Source organism: Puma concolor, chromosome B4 (genome assembly GCF_028749965.1).
Source record: "Puma concolor isolate L17-30 chromosome B4, mPumCon1.1.hap2, whole genome shotgun sequence".
NCBI classification, from domain to species: Eukaryota; Metazoa; Chordata; class Mammalia; order Carnivora; family Felidae; genus Puma; species Puma concolor.
The window spans coordinates 88,732,405-88,754,395 of NC_141673.1; the positions used below are offsets into that span (position 1 = coordinate 88,732,405).

General features: G+C 44.9%; 1 long non-coding RNA gene across 1 annotated transcript; it reads left to right on the top strand.

Annotated features, from left to right (window-relative positions):
- The first annotated feature begins 1,190 nt into the window (after positions 1-1,190).
- LOC147579281 (uncharacterized) lies at positions 1,191-9,623 on the top strand. Its single transcript, XR_015253741.1, has 4 exons — positions 1,191-1,342; positions 2,204-2,288; positions 7,070-7,252; positions 9,206-9,623. It is a non-coding gene; the product is annotated as an uncharacterized LOC147579281 (long non-coding RNA).
- The last annotated feature ends 12,368 nt before the right edge of the window (positions 9,624-21,991 follow it).

Consider the following 21,991-nt stretch of genomic DNA (forward strand, 5'->3'; position numbering starts at 1 on the left):
AATGATGAAAAAACAATTTCTATTTGCTTTGTGGCCTGTAGTTAGAGAGACACTTCATGTCACATGCAAGCTTATAGTCACACATTCTCTCATTCACCTTTTTTTTTTTTCTTTTTTTTTCTTTTTCTTTTTTTTTTTTCAACGTTTATTTATTTTTGGGACAGAGAGAGAGAGAGACAGAGCATGAACGGGGGAGGGGCAGAGAGAGAGGGAGACACAGAATCGGAAACAGGCTCCAGGCTCTGAGCCATCAGCCCAGAGCCCGACGCGGGGCTCGAACTCACGGACCGCGAGATCGTGACCTGGCTGAAGTCGGACGCTTAACCGACTGCGCCACCCAGGCGGCCCTCTCATTCACCTTTACTGTGTCCCATCCTGTAACCAGGAGTTGGAAAAGGGGAGAGGCTGGGTGTATTATACTCATAAAGCACCACATTGAAAGTCGTGTGTGCTGCTTATATGGACATATGATATTGAATTTGAGTGGAAATATTCACCAAGGACTGGGATAGGTCTATAAACATGACCATATTTGTTAGAATATTTGGGTATGATATGTGCATGTGTATGTTCGTGCATGCAAGCACGTGTGTGTGTTTGTGTGTACACAAATGCTGAAGGACTTCATCCAGCTATAAGGAACTAGCTGCCTTCTTTCCCTGGCCCTGCTTTGTGTGTTTGTACCTAACCCGATATTTACTTTTCATCCCCTTTCAAGAGAACCTCAATGAGTTTTCATTCTGGGAAGTTTATGGCAAAGATGGTGGGCTGCTTTGGAGCCCCTATAAATCTATAATCGGTAGTTGTTTGAAAGAAGAGAAAAGAAAAAAGAAAAAAGAAAAAGAGAAACAGCCTCCACAATGCAATCCCCTCCTGTCTTTTACTTTCTAGCCTAATACACAGCTGCCCTTGTATGTACACCACTCACGTAACCAGCTCCTGTCTCCTAGAACCCCTCATGGAAAGTACTAAGAGAAGACATTTTATTTACTTCTTTGGTACCAAGTGGGACTTTCCATTTGAGCCATCCCAGAAAGAGCAGAATTAAAAATTATACTAATTAAGGATTCTAGAGTTGAGATTGTGAGAAACTGGTTATTTGTGGAACTAACTTCATAGAAAGCAATGAGCTTTGACAAAAGCAAGGATGATAAGAGAAGTTGAGTATCTCTGTTTACTTCTTTAGGAAACCTGCAGCAAAGCTCCTGGAAGCAGACGGCAGGATGATCTGCACGTGGTGTGAAGGCAGAGGCAGCACAGGAACCCCCTCTCCCAAGTGGGTGGGAAAGATGCTGGTCCTTGTCTCACGGAGTCAAAGAATGCATCTCGTGGTTGAAAAAGAGTGACTAAAGTGACAGAGTTTATTGAGGGAAAGTATAAAGTTCTCAAGAGTGAGAAGGGTCCCGACTGGGTAGCTGCCAAGGATTTCTGTCTCTGACTTTTTATTGGGACATTATCAGAAAGTTTGTGAGACTCCACACATGGCACCTAGCCCAGGCAGGTCTGGAATATGTTTATCCTTTTTGTTTTTTGTTTTTGTTTTTGTTTTTGTTTTCCAAATCCCATGGCTTCTTCAGCTTCCCACTTGCAGCTGCAGCCTGCCTCCCTGAGGATCCCTTATCTCTCCCTGCCTAATGTTAACCCTTTCCCCACTCATTCCTCCCTCTGGAATAGGGCCCCTGACTGCTGTCAGGGAACAGGGACGATGACCACTCTGGCTTCTTCAAACTGACAAAGGACTGTGTGGGGGTACGGTAGTCAGAGTCTACCCACGGGTTGGTCGAGTGGTCCACAGGATGGTTCCACAGGAAGGTTGGCAGGCATAAGGTGGCACAAACATTGGCAGACACAAAGAGAAAGACACGAAGATTATATTGACCAATAAGATGCCATCTTTAAGATACTGTCCTCAGTTTCCAAACCAGTTAAACAATACAGGAGAGACTCTGACTTTGTCCAGTTGTGTCCAAATGTCATCTATCAGTTGTGAGACTTTATGGGAATTATTGGTTATATTGAAACAACACATGTGAGGGAATCTCTCACAACACAGGTGATGGAAGATCAGTAAGTAATCAATGGAGCTCAATTATCCAAGAGTCCTTCCCTAAATTCAATTAATTTTTTGATTTAAAGAATTTAATGCTTGTGAGGTGTCATTTAGAGTTCTGCTGAGTAACCAGACAGTTTGCTTTATTTCTAGGTGTTAAACTTTTCCAAGGGCCAGGAGTCATACCAGAGAAAGAGCCAACGCAGTTTATTACCATTATTACTTTGCAAATTTTTAGGTAAGCCAAACCTGGGTATTATTTTATAAAACAGAGCTTTCATTACTTTTTGTGCCTTTTTTGTTTTGCAGGTGAAGACCCGTACCCAATTAGTAAAAATATCAACTCATACCAACAGATGTTGGAACCCCTTTGACCTTTGCATATGAGTGAAATCTAATTGTCAGTCTTCCTCTGGATAGGTTCCAATTCCTTGATTACCTGGGAGAGCAAGTTTGTGGTTGAGAGGATTGTTTCTAACACAAACTTCACAGGCTGATACTTCTTGTTGAACTGTCCTTAACAAAATTTTCCCAGTAAACATCCTTTGGGCCATTTGATAAGTTTTATCCCTCCCTAAATGAAAGGCTGGATGTAGTGCTTAATGATCATCTAGCTCTGTGAGCTAGGTAATAATAATTGCCCTGCTCTGTTTGTAACTATCCTGAGGGCTGAAGACAGTGTCCATGTGTCAGACCCCTGTTCATTTCCTTAGGAGAGTAGGTGGGATTGAGTCCTCTAATTGATATAGCGGGCGAGATATTTTCCTGAACCCTGGTATCCACAGCCTACAATATACCGTAATTCTAAAACTCCACACAATTGTTCATCTGTCCTCAGGCTAGTAATGCTATAGTCTCTAATTCAGTTATAATGTCCCTTCCTAGCAAGGGAGTGTGGCTCTCTGGAATTATCAAGAAAGAATGAGAAAAAGTTAGGTTTCCCCATATACATCCCAGAGGCTGAGAGAAAAATTTAGTCATAAGTTTTCTGGAGATGTCTCTAATTGTTATGCTGCATTTGGATAGTTGGCCTGGAGTGGAAAGGAGGACAGAAAAGGTGTCTCCAGTATTAAGAAGTAAATCCACTGGTTTTTCTTCTACATCCAGAGTTACCCAAGGCTCTGGGTTTCCAATGGACAGTTGGTTTAGGGGAACCACCATGAAGAGCCCCAGGCCCCATCATCCCCTTTCAGGGACACTGGTTATGTGAGGCTTCAAAGCTAGAGGGCCCCAAGGGCAAACTTAAAGTGACTGTATACAGATAGGGGCATTGCTTGTAGGGCTTTGACTTCCGTTGTCTCTTCTGAGGACATTTTTCTTTCCAATACCCTGAATGGCCACACAAATGGCATTTGGTGTCAGGACTTCAGGGAGTCTCATCTGACATAGTACATAAGGCTGTGACTAAGGCCTCTGATTTATTCTTAAGTTGTAATATTCCAGAGTCCTTCCAGGCAAATGCCAATTTTTGTATCTTCCTCTGAATATTTAGAGCTGATTGAGTGACAAATTTGTCCTTTAAAATTGTCTCAGTCTCAGGGGTGTTAGGGGAGATAGACACCCTTTATCCTTAATGAGAACCTCCTTCAACCTCTCCAGGAAGGCCATTGGGCTCTCATTCTCTGTTTGTAAAATACTGGCTAATTTGGCATAATTTAAGGTTTAACCTTAGACCTCCTTAATTTCTCCAAAACACGAGCTTGGAAGTGGTGACAATACCATTCCTCAATGGGATGGTCATAATCCCAATTAGGATCTTGGGATGGAACTACCTGGGCCCCAGTAGGAAACTGGAAATTCCCTATAGGACCTCCAGTCCCATGACAATTAATGAGTTGCTCATCCCCCTATCTTCCAGCTGCTGCCAGAACCCCTTGCTTCTCTATCTCATTAAGAGTCTGTTTTAACAAAAACATTATATCTTTCCAGGAACACAAAAGCATATGTAATATTTTGAAAAGTCTCTATATACTTATTGGGATCATCATAAAATTTGCCTAGATCTCCTTTTATCTGTCTTAAATTGTGTAATGAAAAAGGTACTGGTAATCTTATCATAGTGGTACCTCTTTGTGTCCCTCCTTCGGGCATTCCATCTTCTTGTAGGGGAAACATGCCTGTTACATTATGGGAAGGGCCTGGATAAGGTGGGCAACAGGGAGCAGATGTGCACATTTTTAAGTCTGGATATATAGACCGAGGACCCAAGGGGAAGGAGGTGGAGGTGAAAGATGACCCTCCTTCTTCTCTAGGTCTGCTTTGGTACAGGCAGAGGGCCCTTAATTGTTTCCCCTCCTGACTGCTGGACTTTGGAGAGTTGCCATTAAGTCAGGATTGATCTTACATTGCTCATACCTACCTCGATTTTTTTGTTAAGGTCCAAAAACACTAAACGTAGGGGACTTTTCCCCATTTCCCCCTCATGTTTACAAAACAAGTCCAATTGTAGGATAGTATTATGATTGATACTTCCCTCTAGTAGGCAGTTTGTACTGGGGCCAAGCCTCAGTGCAAAAGAAAAAGAGTTGCTGTTTCTTCAGGGTTTGTGGATCAAAATCTTCCCAGTTTTTCAGAATGTACCCCAAAGGAGTAATGGCCTTGGTTGGGGACTTGCCCTTCTATAGGAAAAAGGAGGAAAAGGTATCTTATATCTTAACTCTTATAGCTGGCCAGGAGAAGCCTCATCTCCTGGTCCCACATTTTGGCTGGCTATGTTACTGTCAGCCAAAAGCCCTGTCAGTCTTGTGAGGTGCTGGGAGTAGTCACTCTTACCCAGGCTTGATCCTACCTTCAAGAGCTGACCAGTCTTTTCCAATTTCTCCTACCCCTCTGTTTCCCACCTGCAGGACTTTGAGGGTATTCACTGTGACCAAGCAAGACTCCCCCAGTTGTAGAAGGATGCACTAATTTTATTTTGCCCCAACAGTAATTCTCTTCACAAATATATTTCAAAAGGCTGGCAAAAACCATGTTTTGCAAGGAAAAATCTGCCACTGAGGGGTGCAAAAAGGGCCAAAATTGAGGTTTATTCTTCTGCCTTTTTCAGCAATACCCACATAAATATGTTCCAGCCCATGTGGATATCCATTTTAGAATATCTAGTTTGTTACAAATAGGCATACCCTGGGCTAAGTGTAGCAAAATGGCTCCCATGTATCCCAGTAAAAGCCCTTCTTCATATGCTATCCATTCCTCATATGGCACAGGCACCCATTCCTTTGCTAAGCAAAAACACCACAAATGTGGAGTATTTGGAGGTCTGCAGCAAGGACATTGCCATGGTCTCCCAGTCTTCAGATCCAAGGAGGGGCAATTTCAACCAAGGCTTGAGCAAAACAACTCAAAAGGGTTTGCTGTCCTGCCCCTTTGGTTAAAATCATAGTTCTTTCCATCTTTTAGGACAGACAAAAGAGAAAAAAAAACCTTTGATTACCTCTTTTTTTTTTTTTTTATCAAAAACAGACCAACAATCCAAGAAAACTTTGTCTTTTTAAGAGTAAAGCAGAATTTTAATCTTATAGCAGTGTCTTTTAAATCCATTTATTTTAACCTTAGTTCTGATCACACATAAAATTCCTTTACAAAGATTTCCCTTCACAAACCATCTATAACTTTCCTTTACTTTCAGATTTTGACCTAAGCCCCTTTTCTACACACAACCAGTCTAATTTAGGACAAAATTACTTTTTTTTAACCTTTGACAAAAATGTATTCCCATTCCTTTTATTTTTCTTACATATCTCCTACTTTTCCACATACAGTTACTTTCCTAATTTCCATCAGTCTTAATTACAATTAGCAGAATTTTAACTTAGAAACCTTAGCCTCCAGTGAAAACTAAGTAGTAACCAATTGTGAACTGTCTGTTACATCATATATTTTTTAGATGGCAAACTTATAAATCAATTAAGCATAAAGCACGTCTTTCAACAGATTTAAGTATCCTTAGTTTTTCAGCCATAAACCAAAACCACAAACCTGTGTTTAGTAAGCAATGCTTCAGCATTCCATTTGATTTAGAAAAGGCCTAAATGTCCAATAAATTCAATGCAGTTTATCATCCAAGCAAAATGTTAAAGTTTCAGGTTACCAAAGACCCTGAAAGCTATGTTAACAATTACTCGTGAAAACTTTGAGACAGACAAAATTACCATTATTTTGAGTCACTTTTTGTTGACAAATTGTAACAGAGCTATTCATGAGCTTATTTGACCTTTGTAAACCTAGGTAGAAAAAGTTTTATATATTTCATGCTGATAACTCTAAAGACATGTCTATCTTAATTAAACCAACAAATCTTAATTAGTCTAAATACAGAATACATTCCACCTGTGTCCAACGAAAAGTCAATCAACTTGCTCACCATTGTTAATTTTTACCTAGGGTGCCAGTGAAGAAATCTAAAGTGGGAGGTGTAAACTAAGATCGTGTTCTTTGCTCCTTGACAGTGAGGGGAGGAGGAGGAGCCCATGGTGCTGGAGGCATCCGGATGGTATAGGAGTCAGTTATGGAGGCTGCCCCCATGGTGGTGCAGAAACAGGAGGAGGGAAGGAAAGGCAGTAGAGGTGAGGTGCCATCAAGAAGCGGGGGCAGATAAAAGTCCCGATGGCAGAGAAAGAGTTGTGCTGGTCTTAAAGCTTGTCAGCTAGGACAGATGAGCCAACAAGTGGAATTAGGAAGTCCATGTCAGGCCAGAGAAGACAGGGAAGTTCCCTGAAGCAAAAGGAGTTTCCGTGTCTGCTTGGGAATATTCCTTAAAGTCCCTGGCCTGAGGCAGACTAACCAGAGACAGTTGGCTCTAATCATCATAATCATTAACCCAGGGAATGAATGAGGGAGAAGCCCCCACATACAACTAGATTAACCAGAGTGTACTAGGAGAAACAGTGAGAGTATTAGAGTCCCCTTCATTAGGGATGGCCTGTGTTTTCTTCAGCAACCTAGATTAGGTTTTGGAACATTTCTGTGTGTTGATCGAGGTTGTCTGCAACTTTGCCCAGGTCCTTTTAATTTGCTTAGAATCTTGCAGGGAAAATGGAACATGGACCTTCGTGGGGCCAAATTCACATTTCAGTCAGTGGATACATTGAATGTGCCTTCCTTTCAGAGGAAAGATTCTTCTCCCTTAGAAATCCTGGATAAGGAGGACATGAGGGTTTAACAGGTGGCCTTTCCTGAGGAGAGGCCTCAGGAGGCAAGACTGTAAGTACTCGCTCTTCTGTATCTCTTGAAGAGGCTGGGTGGTTGGCATCTATCTTATAAGTCTTACATAAGTCTGTCTGGCCCTGTAAAGCAAAGAAGACCTGTACATAGGGAACTTCTGACCATTTACCCTCTCTTCTACAATATAGATCTAACTGTAAGATAGTACTGTACTGAATACTTCCCTCAAGAGGCCAGGATTCTCAGGACGCCTGGGTGGCTCAGTCGGTTAAGGGTCTGACTTCAGCTCAGGTCATGATTTCGCCGTCCGTGAGTTCGAGCCCCACGTCGGGCTCTGTGCTGACAACTCAGATCCTGGAGCTTGTTTCTGATTCTGTGTCTCCCTCTCTGGAGGCCAGGATTCTCCATCCTCCAGAAGATACTGAGGCCAAGCCTGGGAGACAAAAACAAACAAACAACAACAACAAAAAACTTCATGCACTTCTTTTTGATAATTTGTATATCAAATCATTTCCAATTTCTCAGAACATGTTCCAGAGGAGTACCCACAGAGAATGGTTCGTTTCCCATCTTGTGATGCAGGTAGGAGTCAAGAACCTCAAGAACCTCTGTACCTGTTATATTAGAGAAGTGACTATGAAGGCATCCCAACATATTAGCTCTCCCCTTTAGAATCAAGACATCCCTTGATCTGCCTTCCCCAGGGTGAGAGAATGGCCTGACACCTTGGGTTGAAGAAGGATTGGGCCAGTGGAAGTAGCCATTGTGACCCACTGCTTCAGCCCATACACAACCCTTCTTCTCTCCTCTGGATCCTTCTAAATCTCTTAAATCTTTTTTTAAAATTTTTTTTTAATGTTTGGTGGGGGGGCAGACTGCAAGCAGGGGATAAGCAGAGAGACAGGGAAAGACAGAATCAGAAGCAGTCTCCAGGCTCTGAGCTGTCACCACCAAGCCCGACATGGGGCTCGAACCCACAAACTGTGAGATCATGACCTGAGATGAAGTCAGAGGCTTAACCAACTAAGCCACTCAGGTGCCCCTAAATCTCTTAAATCTTAAGGAGTTTGGTAAGGTTAGTGAATCAAGGTTTGTTATTTATAAAGATTATGGGTGCAAGCAAACCTGGGGTGACTATGAAGGAGGCTCCCCTGGGCCATGGCCCCCAGGGCTGGTCTCCATTCTTTTACATCTCAGGTGTCCAGTGGAAACCATAGGGCAGGTGCAGAACACTTGCATTGCCAGTCCTTATATGCGTCCCCCAGATGAACCTTTCATGTAACCAAGGAGGCCCCTGATGACCTCATTCTTTGGAGCTCCTTTGATTGAGCCCTCATTTCTTGGTCGTACTAATTTGCTCACACCCCCAACCCATGGAATCTAGTCCATAACTCAATTATTTCTTCACCTCACCCCCAAGCATCTTTCCTTCCTGGATGCCTGATGTCCCATCAGCCAACAGATCCCAATTATTAAGGTTCCCACCGCTATTGTGCACAAAGGCACTGGTGGTAAGTCTGTGTTCCTGTTTTTAACGTCCAAAACCCAGGGGATACAGAGGGATGAATCTGCTGATATTTGAAGCCTAGAATCCTGGCCACATTTAAGCCTGAGTTGTGTCTGACCGAAAAACATATCTCACCAAACAAGTCCCTAATTGCTGGAGCATATTGATCATCAGGACTTGGAAAGGTTTTAAAAGCCATTTAAGAAGGATAGGTGAAGAAAGAATAAGCAACAGCAGAAAATGGAACTGGTTGGCATTAGGCCAACATTCCCCTTTCACAAGGGGGGATTGACTAAACCTTTACCCTGCAACTTGTCACCTGAAACTTAAGACCTGCAGCTGTGCTACCCGCTTTTAACTGGCTCACACGTGCCTGGTTTTGAGAGTGTTGGTAAGGAGATCCTCTGCTCAAAAAGGGAAAGGAAAGAGTCTGCTGTTACCCTCTGATGATTACCAAGTTTTGGCACCAAAATAATTTGTTTCAGGAGCGTGGAAGAGACACTGGTCCTTGTGTCATGGAGTTGAAGAATGAATCTCGAAGACAACAGAGAGTGAGCAAAGCAATAGAGTTTATTGAGGGAAAGTATAAAACTCTCAAGAGTGAGAGGGGTCCTGACTGCGTAGCTGCTTAGGTTTCTGTGTCTCACTTTTTATTGGGATGTTATCAGAAAGTTTTTGAGGGGCGCCTGGGTGGCGCAGTCGGTTAAGCGTCCGACTTCAGCCAGGTCACGATCTCGCGGTCCGTGAGTTCGAGCCCCGCGTCGGGCTCTGGGCTGGTGGCTCGGAGCCTGGAGCCTGTTTCCGATTCTGTGTCTCCCTCTCTCTCTGCCCCTCCCCCGTTCATGCTCTGTCTCTCTCTGTCCCAAAAATAAATAAACGTTGAAAAAAAAATTAAAAAAAAAAAAGTTTTTGAGACTCCACGTGTGGCACCTAGATCAGGCAAGTCTGAAATACGTTCATCTTTTTTGTTTTTGTTTTTGTTTTCTTTTTCCCAACCCCCAAGGCTTCTTCACCTTCCCACTTTCAGCTGCAGCCTGCCTCTTTGAGGGTCCCTTATCTCTTGCTTCCTAATGTAACCCTTTCCCAGCCCACCAGTACTTGGGAGACTTTTTTATGAGGGATTTTTATAACAAACTTTATCTGACATTTTACAGCACCCCTTGTCCAGAGAAGGAGGGGTTACAGATATTTATTGACATATAGTGTCAGAATATGGAGGAAAATTGACTAGGGAGATGAAAAGAGAAGGGGGTTCTTCCTTTCCTGGGTATGCAAATGACCTGACTTAATTTGTGTAGTATATGCTTTTCTATGCTTTGTGCTCTTCTAAGTAATGAGCTTAAGAAATCCTGTCATTGTTAATAAAGACCTCAGTGGAGGGGAGAGAAGAGATGAGAGACAATTAGTTGGAGGCATAATGGGTACCCTGTCCCATATGAACCTTACACCCCTTCAAGAAGATCAGGTGCAAGAGAAGTGCAGATAAGTGAAAGCTGGGAGCAGAGATCTAGGCACTGGCTCCTGTATTCTGTATTCAAAGCCTCCAGCTTCTGCAGTTTTACCTTGAATTTCCTGGTCCTTGCATTTTACTCTTTCATGATGAACAGAAGTTCAAAATCAAATGATGACCAAAGTCAGGAAATCTTTCCAGATAGCTATGTCTTTTCCTTGGAATTCTGTCCTCCCAATCTCTGACTAGTTAAAACCTACACAGTCATCATAGTCCAGTTGGTACCTCCTGCCCACGCCTTCTGGGATTATCTGCACCAGAAGCAATTTCTTTCCTTTAACCTCCTCTACTCCTTTCTGTCAGTCTTACCATAGCTGTCTCTCCACACACCATTTTCAGTTCTAGTTACCCTGTATCTTCCCTTTCTCTCTCACTCAACTGTAAGTTTCTGGAGTGGAGACACTGTGCCCCGTATATTTTTATATTCTCTCCATGGTCCTTAACATAGACCTAAGGAATTGTTAAATAACTTTCATGTGTGGCATACAGTTACAGAGGAAGAGACCATGGGTAGAGATGTAGAAGTAGGGGCATTATGAGTATTGATTAAGGATATTATTGTTAATATAGGTGTGGACATGATATACTCAGGAATAGGTCATATTATAAGTAAATTTTTACCCCACCAGTATATTTACTCCCATATATTTATTCACCATTCATTCTTTCTCTCACTCAAATGTAGAGCTTTTCTTAGTGGGAGATAAACAATAAGAAAACACTTAAATAATTGCAGTGTGATAAACACCTGAAGGAAATAAATTGAGTCTATTGATAAAGAATAAAAGGGAGTTTTCATTAGATATGGAAGTTAGAAAAGGCTTTTATGGTCATGGTCATATATTTATCATCCTATCATTATGAGTTAATTCAATTTCCTATTTGAAGGGCAATAATAATAAAACCAACAACAGAATGAGAAGAACAACCTTACTAATGGGGGGGGGGGTGGGGGGGCGTGTTTGTCAAACTAACCTTAGGATTAGTTCCATCTTTGGTCCATCTTCCCAACCTTTCCCCTGCCTTGGGCAGAGGGGAAGTCAGGACCCTCCCCTTGCCTCAGGATGGACCCTGCCCTCTCTTCTCTAGACTAGGAGTTGGCAAGCAAAACAGGTGTTAAGAGCTCCGATCTTACTAGAGACCTGGAAATAGATCAAGGTAGAGACCTCTGAAATAATGCCCAAGGATGTGAGAATCTAGGGAAGAGATGGAGACAGAGATACACAAACAGAGAGGCAGACCACTGTCACAGAGACTCCCTTTCACCCCCAACCTCAGTCTCAGTGTGTTCTGGGCTCTGTACTCCTTGGGGGAGTTGGTCAGGGCTTGTGGGCTTTGGGGGAAGAGAAAGGCATCCCCTGAGTGTCTTAGAGATAACTCCCTCCACCCTTGCAGTCATTCCTGGATTCCTGTCCAAGGTTGAAGACAACCAAGCCTCTGTGGAGCAGACAGTCAGCTGACCTCCTGGCAGCTTCAACACCAGGGTCTTCCTTTGACTACTTGCCTGCCACCTTCCTGCCAGCACAGGTTAGTAGTATTAGTTTCTGTCTCTTGCAGGGCAGTAGTCACATTAGGAAAGGCTTGAGAGTGGATAAGAGAAATCTGAGACTGGTACCTGGAGCTTTCACACCTTCACTGAGCCCCGTTTCCTGTTGATATAACATGCTTTGGTTGGTAGCTCAAGAGTAAATTTTCCCCTTCTCACAAAAGCCATGACATCCTTGGTAGAGTTGGAGATAATGCCTTATACATTTCACTCCCTGTACTCTTGCTTCTTCAGTCTTTTGATTCTCCCCCTGCAATCTCTCCCTCCCTCCTCCCATCCTTGTCACTACTCTCCTCCCCCTGACAGGTCAGTTCTTCCTGCCTTCTTTCTGGATCATTTCACTTATGTTTCCTTTCAACCTTCATCTATGATTCCAACTTTGAAGAGATGGGAAAATGAGTTTTAAGGGCACCATTTGTGAGTGAGTGGGATTTTTTAAAAATGTTTATTTATTTTTGAGAGAGGGAGAGAGAGACAGAACGTGAGTGGGAGAAGGGCAGAGAGAGAAAGATACACAGAATCCAAAGCATGCTCCAGTCTCCCAACTGTCAGCAAAAAGTGTGACACGGGGCTGAAACCCACAAACTGTGAGATCATGACCTAAGCCGAAGTTGAAGCTCATTCAACTGAGTCACCCAAGTGCCCTGAGGGAGTGGACTTTTAACACAGCAAGAGGCATGGTAGTCAGACATCAGGAAGAATCTGATAGTCACTGACAAAGTGGCCTAAGTGCCTCCTTATCCATCTTCCCTGATAATGGGGCTTATGTACACATGACAGAGACTTTAAAAAAATGGTTAGATTAAGGGGCCAAGAAGCCCTCTTTGCCTGATGTCTAGTCTTAACAATATTATAATTATGAAGAATCACTGGAAGTGGGAGAAGATTTGTCTGGAGATATGGGCATCCCAAAGTGCATCTTCTATCCAGTAATAAGGAAAGTGGGCCCATGTACTGCTTCCACATGTTCACAGTTAACCCCATGGAGAGGGGTACGTTTGGGCTTTTATGGAACAATTTTGTTATCCAAGCCACGTAGAACTCCTTTAAGGTGATAGTTGAATTATATAATTTCATCCTATTATTGAGTTATATAATATATCTTATTGTTATGTTGTTTAAGTTAAGTAAGCCTATAAGGTCCTGTTTTTATTTTCACACAATAACATGGATGAATATTGCCTATACATGAGCCACTGTGGCAAATTCTCTGATGTTCAACATCACTCATCATTAGGGAAATACAAATCAAAACCATAATGAGTTACCACCTGACACCTGTCAGAATGGCTAAATTTAACAACTCAGGAAACAACAGATGCTGGTAAGGATGCAGAGAAACAGGACCCCTTCCGCACTGCTGGTAGGAATGCAAACTGCTGTAGCAACTCTGGAAAACAGCATGGGAGTTCCTTGAAAGATTAAAAATAGAGCTACCCTACCACCCAGCAATTGCACAGCAGGTATTTATCCAAAGGATACAAAAATGCTGATTCTCAGGGGCACATGCACCCCAATGTTTATAGCAGCACTATCAACAATAGGCAAATTATGGAAAGAGCCCAAGCGTCCATCGACTGATAAATGGATAAAGAAGATGTGGTATATGTATATATACAAAGGGATACTACCCATCAGTCAAAAAGAATGAAATCTTACCATTGCCAAAAATGTGGATAGAAGTAGAGTTTATTATGGTAAGTGAAATATTTCAGTCAGAGAAAGATAAATATCATATGATTTCAGTTATATGTGGAAAACAAGAAACAAAACACATGAATATAGGGGAAGGAAAAGAAAAAGAAAATAAGAACAGAGAGGGAGGCAAACCATAAGAGACTCTTAAATACAGAGAACAGACTGAGCATTGCTAGAGGGGTGTTGGGTGGAGGGATGGGCTAAACAGGCGATGGTCCTGAAGGTGGACCATTGTTGGGATGAGCACTGGGTGTTATATGTAAGTTATGAATCACTAAATTCTAGTCATGAAACTATTATTATACTACATGTTAACTAACTTGGATTTAAATAAAATTAAAAAAAAAATAAAGGTGTCCTCTTGGACTTTCTTTGGGAACAGAAGGAGTACTCTCATCTTTATTGGCAGCCAGCTTGGGTCTGGAATCGGGAGTGAGGTTCCCGAAGACAAAGTAGTCTAGGCAGCTACAAGGACAGATCCATCAGATTCCATCCCCGAGACCAACTAACTTGGAACAGCTAATGTACTGAGGCAGTCCAACCTACTAGCATTGGAAACAAAGGAGGGAGCCCTGGCCAGCTACTGGCCAACTGCTCTACTTTGGGATGCCCAGGGAACTGGATGCTGCAAGGGATTTGGTTTTTGGCTGACTTGCCAAAATTTGTTACCAAAACTCAAATTCACCAAAAGCCAATATTTAAGAGAAGAATTTTGATTCAAAAGGAATATGAGTTTTATTCAGGAGACCAGCCAACTGGGGAGAAGGGGGACTCTTGTCCAAACGCCAACTCTGTAAGGACTCTGCCTGCCCAGGGTTTATAGAAAGATCTGAGGGCAGTCAATCAGTAAAGGCAGTATAGTAGTCCCTAATATTTCTTGATTACCTGCAGACTTGGTGGTGCCAGAAACAGATGTTATCTCATCTCAGTGGTAAGAGGTTGTGCAAGGGGGTCTGGTTTCTGTTTCATGATGTGCAGAAGGACTCTGTTCTTTTCTAGGAAAGGATGCATGATCTATAGGTATACAAAGAAGGGTTAGTTGATGAATTATGTGGGCTCAGGGTGCTTGCTAAATCTTAAAGACTAGGAGGTCAGTTTTCCCTGGGACAGCTCCCATAGGGGTGATAAGCATTTTGTGTCCTTTTGATGCATGAGATCAGTGCTCCATTGTGAACATGTGGTCCGTGGTCAGCAGTATTAAAGGTTAATATGGAAGAATCAACCTGCAAATGGGCGAGAGGCATGATGGACCAGAAGAGGCAGGAAAGGCAGGGTTGGGGCAGCCTGCCAAGTCAGAGATCACGTTTCCCTAAGCGTATTCAACTGAAGGTCTGAGGTGAAGGAGACTAGGTTTCTGTGTCAGGGATAGCAGGACTGCAAAGGTATTGGGGAGATGCTCACCATGGGGACTGGGGAATGAAATGGGGTTGCTTTCGACAGGTGGACATATTGCTAATGGAAGGTTTAACTGTCTTTTAATCCTCACAGAATTATTAGGTAAATTTTATTAATCCCACATTACAGGTGATGAAACTGAGGTTCAGAGAGGCTATGTCAAGTGCCCAAGATAACACATCATATTAAGAGGCAAAGGCAGGATTTGAACTCAGGTCCTTGGGTCCTGAGCTCTTTTTCTTTCCACCACAGCACTGGGCAGAGAGTCTTACTCTTTTATGTGTCTGCCTAAGGTTCAGACCTGTCTGGGAGTGGGAGATGAGGTGGGAGGTAGCAGGCAGGTGTTCTAAAATGTTTCTTATATGAAGGAATGAATTATCTGTGCAGGTTCACCATTCATGGTATGGGCCAGAGTCCTAGAAACTCTGTGGCAGGAATGGGAATATAGCAAAGGAGTTCCAGTGTGGCCCAGGAAACTGGAAACAGGTTTCCCCTGGGTCCCCAAGCTTTTCCTAGACATTCTATATCTCTAGAATCTAGAGGGCTGGGCTCTGGATTCTTAGAAGAAGGAATAGAATGGTTTGTATGTGTGCAGTGTGATGAGTGTATAACAGTGTATACATTTGTGTGTGCATGCCTATGTAAATGTATGAGTTTGTGATTGTCTTTGTGTTACATACATATGAGAATGTTTGTGATGTATGGGTATGTATGTGTGTATTTTAAGGGTATGTGTCTGTGTATATGCATGAGTGTGAGCATTTGTGTGTGTGCATCTGCATGTGGGCATGTATATATGTGTGTGTACTCTCCCAGGGGAACCTGAATAATCATAGCTGAAGATGTCTTTGATGTGGTTTGTGCAAATTTCCAGCAGGTTTAAGGCTGTGGTATGGGGTAGAGGAGGTGGGAGGTCAGAAGAGAAAGGCTGTCTGTGCTTCGGGAGTAGGGGCTTGGGTAGCTCTGAGTCTGGTTGGAGACTGTGTCCTGAAGCCTTCACACAGGGTTTGCACTGGGAGAGCTCAGAGGCCCTGCTCTGACCGGGAGGGCCATAAAGAGGTGAGGCCAGGATGGGAAGGTGCCAGATAGTGGAGGGTTCAGGCCTACTCTCTCCCCCCAACTCCACCTCCAGGATTTGGGAATGATGTAACCAGGCTGCACTTCCTAACTCTAAGCTCCACCCATTCTGCCTGAGGGCCTTAGAGTCCCCAGAAGTCTCTGTGTGCCACTTCCTGAGGCTGGGATGATGAGAATCACAGTGAAGACTTATATTTCTAGTCAGTATTACCAAAACAGGGCCAAACCAAGTTCTTGTCTGTTGGAGTCCTCTGGGAAGGCCATATATTCATTCTTGCTCTATTTCACACAAGCTGAGTCTTACAACCCCTTGTGCTAGGAATTTCTTACTGAGTCTAAGTCAAATCTGCTTATTGCACTTTGTGGGCTATAAGCTCAACCAGAATTTATGCAGTTGAAACCTAACACCCTCATCCCCAAGCATGGAAGTAGTTTCTTCTAGATAGGGAAGTGGGTCAGAACGTAGGGACACTGAGAGGATGTGGGGCTAAAGCTGGTGGATCACAGATGGGTCAGACCTTTCCTGGGCAGGAAGGCCATGATCAAAGAGACAGATTCACAGAAGGGAGCTCAGAGACCACCAATTTTCCCTCTGTTTTCCCCTGTCACTCCAAGCTGTGCCAGGGTAAATGGGAAACACAGGCTGTGGAAGGAAGGACTAAGATTAGAATGGGGAAAGTGCTTCCCTGTGTGTAGCTTTGAGGAACCTCTGGAAACACAGGGAAAAGAGCAAATTGTGAACAGAAGTTCCTGTTGCAGTTCAAGAAGTAGGAAGAAAATGGCAGGGACTGTGGGACTCTGAGGGGCAGAGGGGTATGTGTGCTGAGGGTGAGGGTGTGCACAGCACGGTGTTTGTGGTGTACGTGTCTGTGCTCCATGGTTAACAGTCCTGTGTGCACTAGTCATGTATGTAAACATATCACATGGGGGAAGGGTACAGCTTTGACATCAGTTTTATACACCAAGGGTTGTGAGCAGGCTTCCCACTGGGGACTACAAAGTATGTTTTTCCTGTTAGGAGCAGCAGTCAGCACAAATGAGAAGACCCCTGTATTGGGAATCAAGAAAACTTGGGTTCCAGTTCAGGGTCTAGTTATCAGCTGTGACCCTGCAAAGCATCATCTCTTTCAACTGGGATGTCATCAGCTATACAGTCATAAAGGAAAAGTCATTCTGTGTTTGAGACCAGAAAAGGGAAGGGGGCTAGAGTGAGTGAAGGCATTTCAGGGCCCAAAGGCAATAAGATATGTCAGTGGAAAGGGCTTCAGGAGAGGTTTCCTGAATTCAGAAATTCGCAGGTTCTTGTGGGAGTCAAAGATTCCCCCAGCCTGGGCAGCCCAGCCCTATGACAGCACCCAGGACCCAGAGCTGGCTCTGCAGGGAGAGCTGTTCTCTGCCACTCTCTTTTGGCTTCTGAGCTCTTCACAGGTCACTCCTGGAAAGGTTCCCTCAAGTTCTTAGGAAAGAGTCCCTCACACCCTGGTGGAAATTGTGTAACAGAGGTGATATTTATTTGTCCAAGACCATCATTCTCAGCCACCTCCTCTTGTTTTTGGAAGCACTCAGGACCTCCTTAAGGCTGGGACTGTCTTCCTGAGATTTAACCCTCTTTGCCCTCTCAAGTTTCAAGCTCTGCTTTTAGGCAGGTGTGATGGAGAGAAGGGGCTGAGATCAGGATACAGAGTGAAGATAGCAATTTCTCTTGCTCCTTGGGTTCCATGTACAACCTCAGCTTCACAGAGTCAACAGGAGTTTTCAAAGAAATACTGTAGGAATAGTTATAGTCCTGGAGAAATGGCTCTGGACCTGACCAGGCACTATGAGTCTAGACATCAGTAAATTTGAGCCAGGAGACAAGAGGCAGGGATGCTGGAGGGAGATGGCATGTTTGACAATTGCTGATGGGATTCCTTATCTGCTAGCTCTGAATCCCCTCCCACCCACCAAGCTGCCCTTGACCCTCCCCTTCTAGTGCTCAGTGCTCATTAGTGACTATCTGTCTTTGGAGAGACACCCAGGGGGCCAAGTACCATTGGATGGGCAAGGGGGAGAGGAGGAGAGAGGGGCATCATGTTAGTGATGGAGGAGGAAGAGTTGGAATAACTGGGATTTAACCTAGGGTCCCATGATCACTGGGTGCTTGGAAAGCTTGGTAAGGGGAAACTGTCCTGGGGGCAGATACTGAATTGCTGGAGGTGAGTGAGTGAGAGTGGAGGTCAGAAGGAATAATGAAAGAGATTGAGTTCCCCTGTTTTAGGTATTTTAGGTGCTTATTGTGGAAGACCTGGTGAAATAAAATCTTTATTTTAACTTTAACAGCTTCCTATGTACAAGCAGGGTTACAGGTGCCATGAGGGGATGAAAAAGGGACACACACTTTGTTACTCTTCCCATTTTTGAAGACCAGCCCTATCTTCTTTCTGACTCATTGCCCGCATGTGCCTGTCTGACAGGTACAAGGAGCTGCTGGCAGTTCTGGTCCACCATGCAGAGGAAAAGCTCCCAGTCTTTCTGTTCTGCACACCCCAGGCCCCTCCTGCAAAGCACCTCCAGGGGGTCTCCCACCTCTCCTCACTCTTCTTCTCACAGAATACTCCAGACAAACAGATACCTGGCCTAGGGGGACTTTGAGTGCCCTCCCAGAACTTCCAGTGGGTCCTGTGGACTGACTGGGGAGTGGACAGGGAAGCCCCAGGCCCTGACTGACCAGCACAGTAGGCATGGAGACAACCCAAATCTGGAATCTTGGAGAATGTTCTGTGAGGAGCAGAGTGCTGCAGTCTGAGCCTGCTCTGCATCATTCCAGCCTTCCATCTCCACACAAAGGGCCGCTCGCTTTATCACCTCTGCACTTTCCACATCAGCTCACCTCAGGACTCAGGGCAGCACTGGAGGGGATGGGAGAGAGAAGAGGGTAAACAGATGCATCTGTCAGACGCAAGGTCATTGAGAAGGAGATACTTGCAGCATGTGGCAGAGGGAGACATTCCTGGTGGCTCCTGGAGCCCATATTAATTTTTGGTCTGTCTGTGAAAACCAGGTAGTGGTGCTCTCAGGAGCACTCCCAGCATGGTACTGGAGGGTGAGGCCTGTATTTGCCTGAAATTCTTAGTCAAATAGTACTGCCCTTAGGGAGATTACAGTCCCCTCCCTGCCAACAAATATGCAAAGTTACCTGGTGACACTCACCCAGCACAGACCAACAAGTGCAAAGGACAAAGGCACATTCAGAATCAGGGCCAGCTAGTTTATCAGGGAAGGCTGCCTGGAGGCGGGGGTCAAGAGCAGGGTATAGAAGGAGAAACCCAATAGGGCATGGGATGGAGGAGGAAAAGAGGAAGAGAACTTCTCTCTGTGTTGCTTCTGAAGCAGGATGAGCAAACCATAAGCCAGAAAGGAGACAGCTTTGCTGATCTGGAACAAGTACTTGGATTGGGGAACCAGCATGAAGGGGTATAGAGAAGTGTAGATCTTACGGCCAGGCTGGGTGTTCTGAATTTGCTGGGAGATGTTGGGACCCACTGGAGGAATCCCTGATATGTGTTAAGCAGTGAAGTGTATGCACACAATTGTCTGGAGCAGTGTGTACCCAAGTTTGCATGTCTTCTGTGTGTGTTGTGGAGGGGAGGGGGAATGTACATCCAGGTAGCTGTGTGCCCCAGGCTCTTGTCTTTCCATCTGCGTGGGTGATTACCTGTTGGTATGTCTGAGCACCTTTATTCACTGTGTCTCCATATGATCATGTGTGAATGCTACCTAAGTTAATTTTGTGTATTTTATTTGGCTGCATGTGGTGGAGAGCAGCATATGTGCAAGGGTGTGTGTTGTGTATGTGTATGTGTGCACGTGCCTGTGTAAAAAGTGAGGCTGGCAGGGAGCCCTGACTACCCAAACATCACCTTCTGTCTCTCTCCTCCACTGGCTCCATCTGCCCTGGCTACGGTCATGACAAGGATGCAAAGAGCAAAATGGCAATGTGCTACGCATAGGGAGACCAGAAACATTGTAAACCATGAACAGACTCTTCTTTCGGGGAAGAAACCTGCATGAAGAATTATAGGGCCAACAGACAGACACACAGTCCTGCAGTCCCAGGCTGCTCCTCAGACATATACACTCATCTGCAAGTACACTCTCAGGCACCCAAGGCCTATCAACCACAGGACACAACAGACATTGTCTCATAACCTCCCTCTCCCTACCCCTCCTCTGAGCCCTGTGGCCCTGCCTTCCATGAACTTTAAATTCCTGCCAGGGTTTGAAGCTATGAGGCTGAGTTCACTTACTTGGACCTCAGAGCCAGTCATCAGACAATTGCTTCCTTTGCCATGGAAAGGTGTGTGTGGGGTGTGTGTGTGTGTGTGTGTGTGTGTGTGTGTGTGATTATGGGTGTGCTCCCTCATTCACTTCTTCCCCAGTCCTGCAATCACCACCGGTCCCCCCTTCTCACCCTGGGTGCTGCTAACTCAGACTCACCTCTATGTGCTCTGCATCTACTCTGGGTTCCTCTATTTGCAATAGTCCCACAACTCTTCTACTCCCTCCTACTTTCCAACTTTCCCTTGGACATTATCTCTCTCCCCCATGCTTCTGCTATCACAGCATCCCAGGAGCACACTGTGCGCAGTTTATCTTGCCCTTCTGCTCTGTCTACACCCACATTGGCCTTCCCTTGCATGTCCTCCTTCCACCCTCCTGCACCCTGCCTGTTGCCACCACCTCCCAGTATACATCCCAACACTCCCTGTGTTTCTGCCTGTGTGTGTTCTTTCTTGAACTAGCCCTTTTCCCTCTTGATTTCAGGTATGGTCTCTGGTTTTTGCCACCACCCTTTCCATGGGGGCTCTTCTGGCCCCTCCAGAGTTCCATTTTGGCCTGTTTCCACCTCCCCCTTCCTTTTGTGTAGCTTCAGGCATTGCCTTCTGGCTCCCAGTCTCTGCCAGGACTCCCCTGGTTGTGGGAGGCAGTGGTGAAGCAGGAGGTCCTAGGCTGAGCTGGAATCCCAGCCCTGTTCCTCCCCATGTAGCCTCTTCACCTGGACTCACTCACCTGTAAAATGTGGGAAATAACTGCAGGGGCTGCAGAAACTAATCCCTGGGACTGTAGTGAGAACTAGTGCTGTGGTAAGGATGTAACATACTCAGTACATAGTATGCAATCAATGCATATTAGCTCTTATTATTTTCCTTCCTCAGTATGCTCCCCTGTTTCCTTAGCCTGGAGTCAGAAAATGTTTAGAAGAGAAGGAACTAAGTAAGAGACTCTATGAGCCAAAACCAAGTATCAGGAATTTAATATGGTTTAGCCTAACAAGTGCCCTAAGCTCTGAACACAGGAAATGCCCGTGAGTGTGGACAAGAAGGGAGGGTAGGGACTGGACTGAACCATAGAATACAGAAAACCATGTGAATTGTGCACTGGAAGGAGCAAATTCCAACCCAGGGAGGATGGAGGCTGCCCAAAGTCCAGCCTCTATTCATCCTGTGGTGGCACTGTTGACCACCTTCTGTCCTTGTGGTCATGGGGCTGTGTGTGCTGGGGCTGCAGAGGATCTGGGAATCCAGCTCCTGAAATAGTGTCACCTCCAGACAGGGTCTGGACTCCTGGAACTTCAGGCTTGCCTCTTCCTCTCCCCTCCCTGCACGTCAGGTACACACAGACACACACAAACACACACACACACACACACACACACACACACACACACACACACGCACACATGCCCTGGGATCTCTAAAGGAAAGCACTGCCCCACTAGAGATGGATTCCCTCCAGTTGCCTGCTTCCCTGACACTAAACCTCACAGGGCAGTGTAGGCTCAGATGATGACCCTGCTTGGGTTTCTTCCTCAGTTCCCTCCTTTCTTCTAGGGAGAAGAATCAGTGAGTCACACTCTCTACCCTCTATATGTGTGTTGGGCACTGAGGGGAGACCCAGAGGGAGGAGCAGGATCCCTGTCCTGCAGGAGCTCCTGCACCTGGGAGGATGAGGCTGAGAACCAAGACAGAAAGGCACAGAGCTCTGGGTGCTCCCTCACCAAATGTT